Source organism: Salmo salar, chromosome 18, assembly GCF_965601325.2.
Source record: "Salmo salar chromosome 18, fSalSal1, whole genome shotgun sequence".
NCBI classification, from domain to species: domain Eukaryota; kingdom Metazoa; phylum Chordata; class Actinopteri; order Salmoniformes; family Salmonidae; genus Salmo; species Salmo salar.
Genome location: NC_138308.1, coordinates 94,522,541 through 94,531,126, shown reverse-complemented (window position 1 = coordinate 94,531,126; position 8,586 = coordinate 94,522,541).

Here is an 8,586-nt window from a genome sequence, read left to right as displayed (position 1 = left end):
TCTATAATAATGTACAGTATAGTCTATGGGGCTAGCCAACTTTCATAATGTATAATAATGTACAGTATAGCCTATGGGGCTAGCCAACTTTCATAATGTATAATGTACAGTATAGCCTATGGGGCTAGCCAACTTTCATAATGTATAATAATCTACAGTATAGCCTATGGGCTGGGCTAGCCAACTTTCATAATGTATAATGTACAGTATAGCCTATGAGCTGGGCTAGCCAACTTTCATAATGTATAATGTACAGTATAGCCTATGGGCTGGGCTAGCCAACTTTCATAATGTATAATAATGTACAGTATAGTCTATGGGGCTAGCCAACTTTCATAATGTATAATAATGTACAGTATAGCCTATGGGGCTAGCCAACTTTCATAATGTATAATAATGTACAGTATAGGTTATGGGGCTAGCCAACTTTCATAATGTATAATAATGTACAGTATAGCCTATGGGCTGGGCTAGCCAACTTTCATAATGTATAATGTACAGTATAGCCTATGGGGCTAACCAACTTTCATAATGTATAATGTATTGAATTGATATTAGGCCATGGCCTTAACAACATCTACATGAGTTAATGAAAAGCAGCAAATAGACAAAACATTGTTTCACATTCTTTAATAAAAGACAAACAGAAACAGGAAGTTTATGATTACATTTATAAACCTGGCTCGAGCCCTGAATGCTGATTGGCTGAAAGCCGTGGTATATCAGACCATATACCACGGGTATGACAAAATATTTATTTCTACTGTTCTAATTACAGTGGTAACCAGGGGTTTGTAGTATATGGCCAACATACCACAGCTAACGGCTGTATCCAGGCACTCTGCTTTGCGTCATGTTAAGAACAGCATTTAGCCGTGGTATATTGGCCATATACCACACCCCCTTGTGCCTTATTGCTTAATCAGAACAGTCAAACGAGTTAAATCGACATCCATTGATGGAAAATGATCTGAGGAGTTTAATAGAGGAGAATTATCTTTTCTCTTGCCACATATTCAAATTGTTTTCTTACTTCATGTCACAGCTAGCAATAATTGTTATTTTGAGGAAACCTAAATTTAGCTTCTATCATCGATACAAGTTACTATGATATTCATATTCCTTCTTAATTGGCTCGTTAGCGTAATGGAAAAAGGGTTTATTGTATAGATATGACAACTCCTCTCTTGATGTGAAAAAAAACTAAAATGGGGCTAGTTTTCAGGCCTTTTGGGGGGGGGGGGGGTGTTGAGTGGTCATTGGGCTAGACATTTTAGCTTGACCTGGCAACCCTGACTGTCGTTGAGTCCGACAGCTCGGACAAACTCACTTTATATCATATGAAGGTCAGTGAGGGCTATGGCAAAACTGAGCTTTTTTCAAAAAAGTAATATTTAAATGGCTAAATAATTTAATAGTCCACAAGGAGGCAGAGTTGTGGTTGACAGATTAGGAGATTATGGGTTTAATTTACATGCCAGGTGTGTGTGATTGTTTTACCAGTCAGACGTTGAAAGAAGTGGTTCCTGGTTGCATTCACAGCGTTTTAGAACAGTCTTCATATCTCTGTCATCTTTATCACAGTTGTCTGGGGATTTAAAATATTTATTTTGCCTCTTATTTGAGGAAAATAAATATCAAAAGTTCACTCATCTACTTTTTCCTCTTCTCTCACCTCTTTCCTTCTCCTCCAACTCACTCTCCCTCTTGCTCTCTTTCCCTCCATCTTCCTCCTTTCCTCTCCTCTTCTCTTATCTCACCTGTTCAGGTGAACATAGTAAACATTGGTACCGTAGCAACAGAGATCCAGTCAGCTCTGACCGTCAACATCCTAGCAACGGGCATCACCTAGCAACTGATGACGTGCGAGTATAACTTCATTATGGGCCAAGTATCTCTCTCACACAGACACAGGCACACACAGTGACCCCATAGCGACGCCCAGTTTGTGTTGTACAGGTTTCATGCACTTACGTGTCTTTATGTGGAAAACTGTTTGTGCGTACAGCCCTGTCGTTGAGATACATCGACTTAACTTGTTGGCATATTTTTTTTTTACGGGGAAACTGAATCCAGCTCTATAGCTTATTGCCTGCTTCTGTTTGTCTTTTATTAAAGAATGTAAACCAATGTTTTGTCTATTTTTTGCTTTTCATTAAATCATGTAGCTGTTCTTTGGGCCGTGGCCTAAAATCAATTTGTTCATATGGGCAGAATATTATATTTTGTATCTTAGGATACCGAATTTATGAAAATAAACAGTTCACGTGAAAATATTTGGATCTGGTAAAAAGCCATCGTTTGGTTGTTTCTGAGGCTAGCTAACGCGATATCAGAAACCACTGGCCTGATTTTGATGAAACTTGGGTGAATGATGCGTCATTTACAAAATTACACTGATTGGCCCAAGGGGGGCGCTGCATTATCCTTATACTGTTGCCTTGTTTGTATTTACATTTGGTTGTCAACTAACTTGAATTGAACATGAAATCAATAACAAAAATGTCACCATGTCATTGGACTTCAGTTAAAAGTTGGTAACAACAAAAAAGACAAAATACCGTTACATTGATGACTTTTTGCAAATCCAAACAGTTTTCCACATTGATTAGATGTCATAACATAGACATTTTCTTTTTTGGGGGGGGGGGGGGGGGGGGGTTGAAATGACGTGGAAACAATGTTGATTCAACCAGTTTTTGCCCATTGGGAACTGTCTTCACTAGCGGCCCACAACGAATGAGACATCAACATATTCTGGACAGTCCTTCCCGAACACCATTTTGGTACTTGACTGTCATTCAGAAAAAGATTTCCTTGATCAGCTGACGATGTTTCAACAGTATCACTAGGCCTAACAAAACAGCTGGATACCAAATTGCACATCCAACAAATAGGTCTATGTTACGTGAATTAAGTTGTCAATGTTCTTAAACCGAACTTCAATTTAAACTACTCAGCTTGTATACCACAAGGTGTAAGGTTCCGGTTGAAATAAACAGACTGAGACCCAGCTAACAATGGTCAGAACATTTATTTATGAGAGCTCTGAAATCCTTACAATGTACAAAGCCTTTTATATTAACACACACACACACACACACACACACACACACACACACACACACACACACACACACACACACACACACACACACACACACACACACACACACACACACACACTATCAGTAGAGAACTCCACCCCGCTTTAGGCGGCTGTATTTTTCCACAGTACACATACATTCCTTATCAACCTTGCCACCTGTCTTCTAATCTCCTGCCAACTACCCGTTCCCAGGCCGTTGTTTCTCTCCCTAACTTAGGGAGGCATCTTCTCCTGTTCCTTTCCCAAGGTCGTCTTATCAACTCTGCCCTGCTCATTTTTAAGTCGTACCAGTGTCTTACTCACACACAGTATTGGATTATAGTCTTTAACACCTTATTATAGCCTTATTTCGAATACATTTCAACAGGTTATAGGGTTTCCGAGTGAAATAATTTAGTCAAACCTTTAATCATATCATTTCCATTACAGTCTACCAGACCACACTGGGCAAAAACTGGTAGAATCAACATTGCCCAGTGGGACACAAGTTAGGTGACTCTTTCGGTTAGAAGCATTCGATTTTACAATTGCATACATCATTTTGTATTTGTGTGCCCATAAATCGGTTTCACAACGTAGCTTAAAATATCAATATGAACATTTTCATAAAACGGTTTAAAAACACACCATCTCGTAGACTCTGCAAGACTTTTTGTCCCGCTGGTGGCCCATAAGAGGTTGAATGGTTTGTTATTGTTTTCATAACTGATTAGAATGAAGCTTCCAGAACATTCACACCTACCTGGTGATTCAGCACAGAGCCATAGTCATCTGGACACTTTCTGTGCAGGTCAATCATTTCCGTCTACTTTCATATAAAACAACAAAAAAAAAAATACAACTGGTAGTCTATTGACACAGACTTTACATTGGTCTTGATTCCTTTAGCCTAATACTCCTCCAATCGATGAAAAGATTGTGCTGAAAATGAATGCCCTCGCAGAAGCTAATTGAGTAGGCTAGGCTTATTCAATGAAATAACATGGACCTAGTTGAATTAACGTATTAGTAGGCTTATGGATAAACGTTTCAGTTATTCGCCAACTCTGTTTCATTTATTCTGTCTAAGAAGGAAGTGCATTCAATGGAGCGCATTCAAAAATACAATGTTTATGTTGTTTTTACATTTTAGTCATTTAGCAGACGCTCTTATCCAGAGCGACTTACAGTAGTGAATGCATACATTTCATTTCATTACATACATTTTTTCCTTCTCCGTACTGGTCCCCCGTGGGAATCGAACCCACAACCCTGGTGTTGCAAACACCATGCTCTGCCCATATGAACAAATGTACATACAATATATTACTGCACTGTCGGAGCTAGAAACACAAGCATTTCGCTACACCCGCAGTAGCATAACTGCTAAACACGTGTATGTGAAAATAAATTTCATTTGATTTTGATATTCTACCCAGCTCAACAAATTGATATACAATATTCTGCCCATATGAATGAATTGATATACAATATTTTGCCTATATTAATACATTTATTTTAGGGCATAAGTGAACCAATATATGACAGCATTCAGGTTTAACCGCGTTCCCTCAAGGAGCCACCAGACAGCCGTTGTTCCTCAGCCAATCTTGCACACAGAGCCGGTCCTGACCTCCCTGGGGCCCTAAGCAACATTCTGTTAAGGGGCCCTCCTACCTGACCCGTGAGAACATGTAAACCATTTGCCATTGCCACACAGTCACACCTGACATCTCAGTGCTCCCACTACAATCCTCCTGTAACGTGGGTCGTCTCAAGGAGACCAAGGCGCAGCGTGTATAGTTCTTCATTCTTTTCTTTAATGAAAAAACACTTCAACAAAACAACAAACAACCGACAACAGTTCCCGTCAGGTACACTTGACTAAACGGAAAACAACTACCCACACCCACACATGAAAAACAGGCTGCCTAAGTATGGCTTCCAATCAGAGACAACGATAGACAGCTGCCTCTGATTGGAAACCATACCTGGCCAAAAACATAGAAAACAAAAATCTAGAAAACCCCCACATAGAAACAGAAAACCAAAACCACCCAAAACACCCCCCTGTCACGCCTTGACCACTCTACTATGGAAAATGACCTCTTACAAGGGTCAGGACATGACACCTCCTTCCTTTAAAACAGTTTGCTCCATCTGTCAGTCGAAGAATAAGTAGACCAATACAGAACAGAATGAGGTATAAACAAACAATATTCATTGAATATAATATTTTCTATAGAATCTTAAGATAAGTGAATATTAATATTAACATAAATAAGAAATTGTAGAAAATCTAAAATGTAGAAAATAATGAAATATAACACTGAGCTTTGGTTCTGCTGCTTGGTAATGAGTCCAGTCCTCACAATATTATACAATTAGCTTTGTCTATACAATGTAAACATAAGCCTATAGACTATGGCTGCAGCTATACGTCTCAAAATAGTCAAATAAAACCTATACAGACAGACGTGTGATTAACTTTGGTTCCCTCTACAGCCTGGGCATTTTCAGCATCAGCATGGGCACCAGTCTATCTGGACTGTCTGGAAGAAATTGAGAAAGTATGTCACATACTTAGTTAAGCAGTCATTTACACAAATGCACTTCTGCCATACAATCTTAAATGTTACAAAGTGTGTAAACATTTGAATGTTCAAATTAAAATCATACCATCAAAATGTCCTCTTCTGCACTTTCTTGAGGCAAAAATCATCCATGATGTCATCATAGGACATGCATTTCCCCACGTAATGACCACTCAAACATTCCTGTGACATGGAAGACCTCGGGTAGCTTTTGATGAGCTTTAATTTTGAAAAGCTCCTCTCTGCCGATACTACTGTTACTGGTAGGGAGACTGCAATTCTTAGGGCCATCCAAAGGTTAGGATAGAGTTCCTCCAGGTTGTTCTCACAGAGAAAGGAAAGCAGCTCAAAGGCAGCCATCTTATCTGATGGCAGATCAGGTCAATTCTAAATGTCGTGTGTCAGATCCATTCCACTGATGTCACAGTCATCTCTGAAGGTTAAGAGTGTTTTCAACTTCCATGCAGTGAGCCTTTAAAGATTCACTGGACATCTGAGAGGCAGTGCCGAAGTTCAGCAGCACTCCATATTTGGTTTTCACATGGTTGAGTGTTTCAAATCTCTCATCCGTGGATGTCACAGCAGAGTCGACCACAATGTTGAAGTAGTTGACTTCAAGGTTTTTCAGTGCGTCAGTCACTGGTTCATCAGGAGCCTCATAGCTGAAATGTCTTTTGCTGTTTCTCAGTCTCTTCTCTTTCAGAACAGCCTCCACATTCATTTCTTCACAAATGCTTTTGGCTGTTGTCTGGACCTCAGAGAATCCAGCTTCCCGGTATATAGTGAGGGAGGCCTTTGCATTTGAGATTAAATTCACTGTGATATCAACTACATTGAGGCGGATTGGAGGAGCTTCTTCACCTTGTTTGTCATTGTCAATATCTCACACCATACGATACAGCAAATCAAGAAGCGGTAAGGATCCAACTTCCTCTGCAAGTACTCGTGCCTCCACTTTGGCCACAGGATCGTTGATCGTCTGTCTGGCTTCCAGTAATGCCTCCCGAACCTCAGAAGCCTGATACCTGATTGCATGAACTCTCCCATCTTGTGTCACTCCATGACTTCACGGTTATGTTCACCTGTTTCTTCAAAAACACTCCCATCTTTGTGTGCCAGCTGAAAATAAGATTTTGCAGTTTGGCTTTCCTCCTTGGTATAACATGCTCAGTACACCAGGTGTGTGCGTCTGCATGCTGATTTTGTCCTTCTACAGCAGATCAGGACACACGGTTGAAATATGAAAACAAACTCTAAACCAACTATATTCATTTGTGGACAGGTCAAAAAGCATTAAACATTTATGGCAATGTAGCTAGCTAGCTGTTGCTAGCTAATTTGTCCTGGGATATAAACATTGGGTTGTTATTTTACCTGAAATGCACAAGGTCCTTTTTTCTGGATCCTTATAGAATTTTGACCCATTTCGAGTCACGCAAAATGGTGTTCTCTACTCTGACAATGAATCCTCAGATTAAAAAGGGAAACCGAGATCGTTTCTCGTAACCTCTCCTCCTTCATGGTTCTTCTTCTTCTGTGGACTTTATATGGCGGTTGGCAACCAACTTTAAGGTACATTACCACCACCAACTGGACTGGACTGTAGACCTCAGGTCCTTTCAATCACCCACGTGGGTATATGCTTCTAAAAACCAATGAGGAGATGGGACAGGCGGGATTTGCAGCGTGTCAAGAGTCACAAATAGAACCAAGTTTTATTTTAGCGCCTGGCTACGCAGATGCTCGATGTGCGCGAGCAGTGCGGGTGCAACGATTGAATAACTGTCAGTAACTCCTCCAGTATGTGTTGATGTGATGTAGCTAGTTTGTTAGCTAAGCTAGCCACTGTAGCTAGTCAGTATCTCCTCCAGTATGTGTTGATGTGATGTAGCTAGTTCGTTAGCTAAGCTAGCCACTGTAGCTAGTCAGTAACTCCTCCAGTATGTGTTGATGTGATGTAGCTAGTTCGTTAGCTAAGCTAGCCACTGTAGCTAGTCAGTAACTCCTCCAGTATGTGTTGATGTGATGTAGCTAGTTTGTTAGCTAAGCTAGCCACTGTAGCTAGTCAGTATCTCCTCCAGTATGTGTTGATGTGATGTAGCTAGTTCGTTAGCTAAGCTAGCCACTGTAGCTAGTCAGTAACTCCTCCAGTATGTGTTGATGTGATGTAGCTAGTTCGTTAGCTAAGCTAGCCACTGTAGCTAGTCAGTAACTCCTCCAGTATGTGTTGATGTGATGTAGCTAGTTTGTTAGCTAAGCTAGCCACTGTAGCTAGTCAGTATCTCCTCCAGTATGTGTTGATGTGATGTAGCTAGTTCGTTAGCTAAGCTAGCCACTGTAGCTAGTCAGTAACTCCTCCAGTATGTGTTGATGTGATGTAGCTAGTTCGTTAGCTAAGCTAGCCACTGTAGCTAGTCAGTAACTCCTCCAGTATGTGTTGATGTGATGTAGCTAGTTCGTTAGCTAAGCTAGCCACTGTAGCTAGTCAGTAACTCCTCCAGTATGTGTTGACATCATTTCACAGGATTTATTTTTGAACAAAAGCTGTAGAGATCAGTAATAAATACCACTTCTGTAGCCAAATATCATATTCATCTCTTTGGGGGGGGGTTAAGCATTACATGACCTGGTATAATGGTGCGTTGATCAGTTATACAGTTAATACGTTATTTTTGTGTTTTGATGAGATGTTGGCTTGTAATGCAGAGTTGACTTGTAAAGCTCCTCTGTGGCTGCAGAAGCCTAGTTGTGGGTAGACTGTTACTATACTACACAGTACAGTACACTGCACTTCCTTATGTAGTGGTCCTACACCCCCATCTAGTGGTCGCTTGGTGCTATTACTGCACGGGTACTGTAAGTTGAGCAATAGTTCAAAACGAGGAAGCAGGTCAACACAAGGTT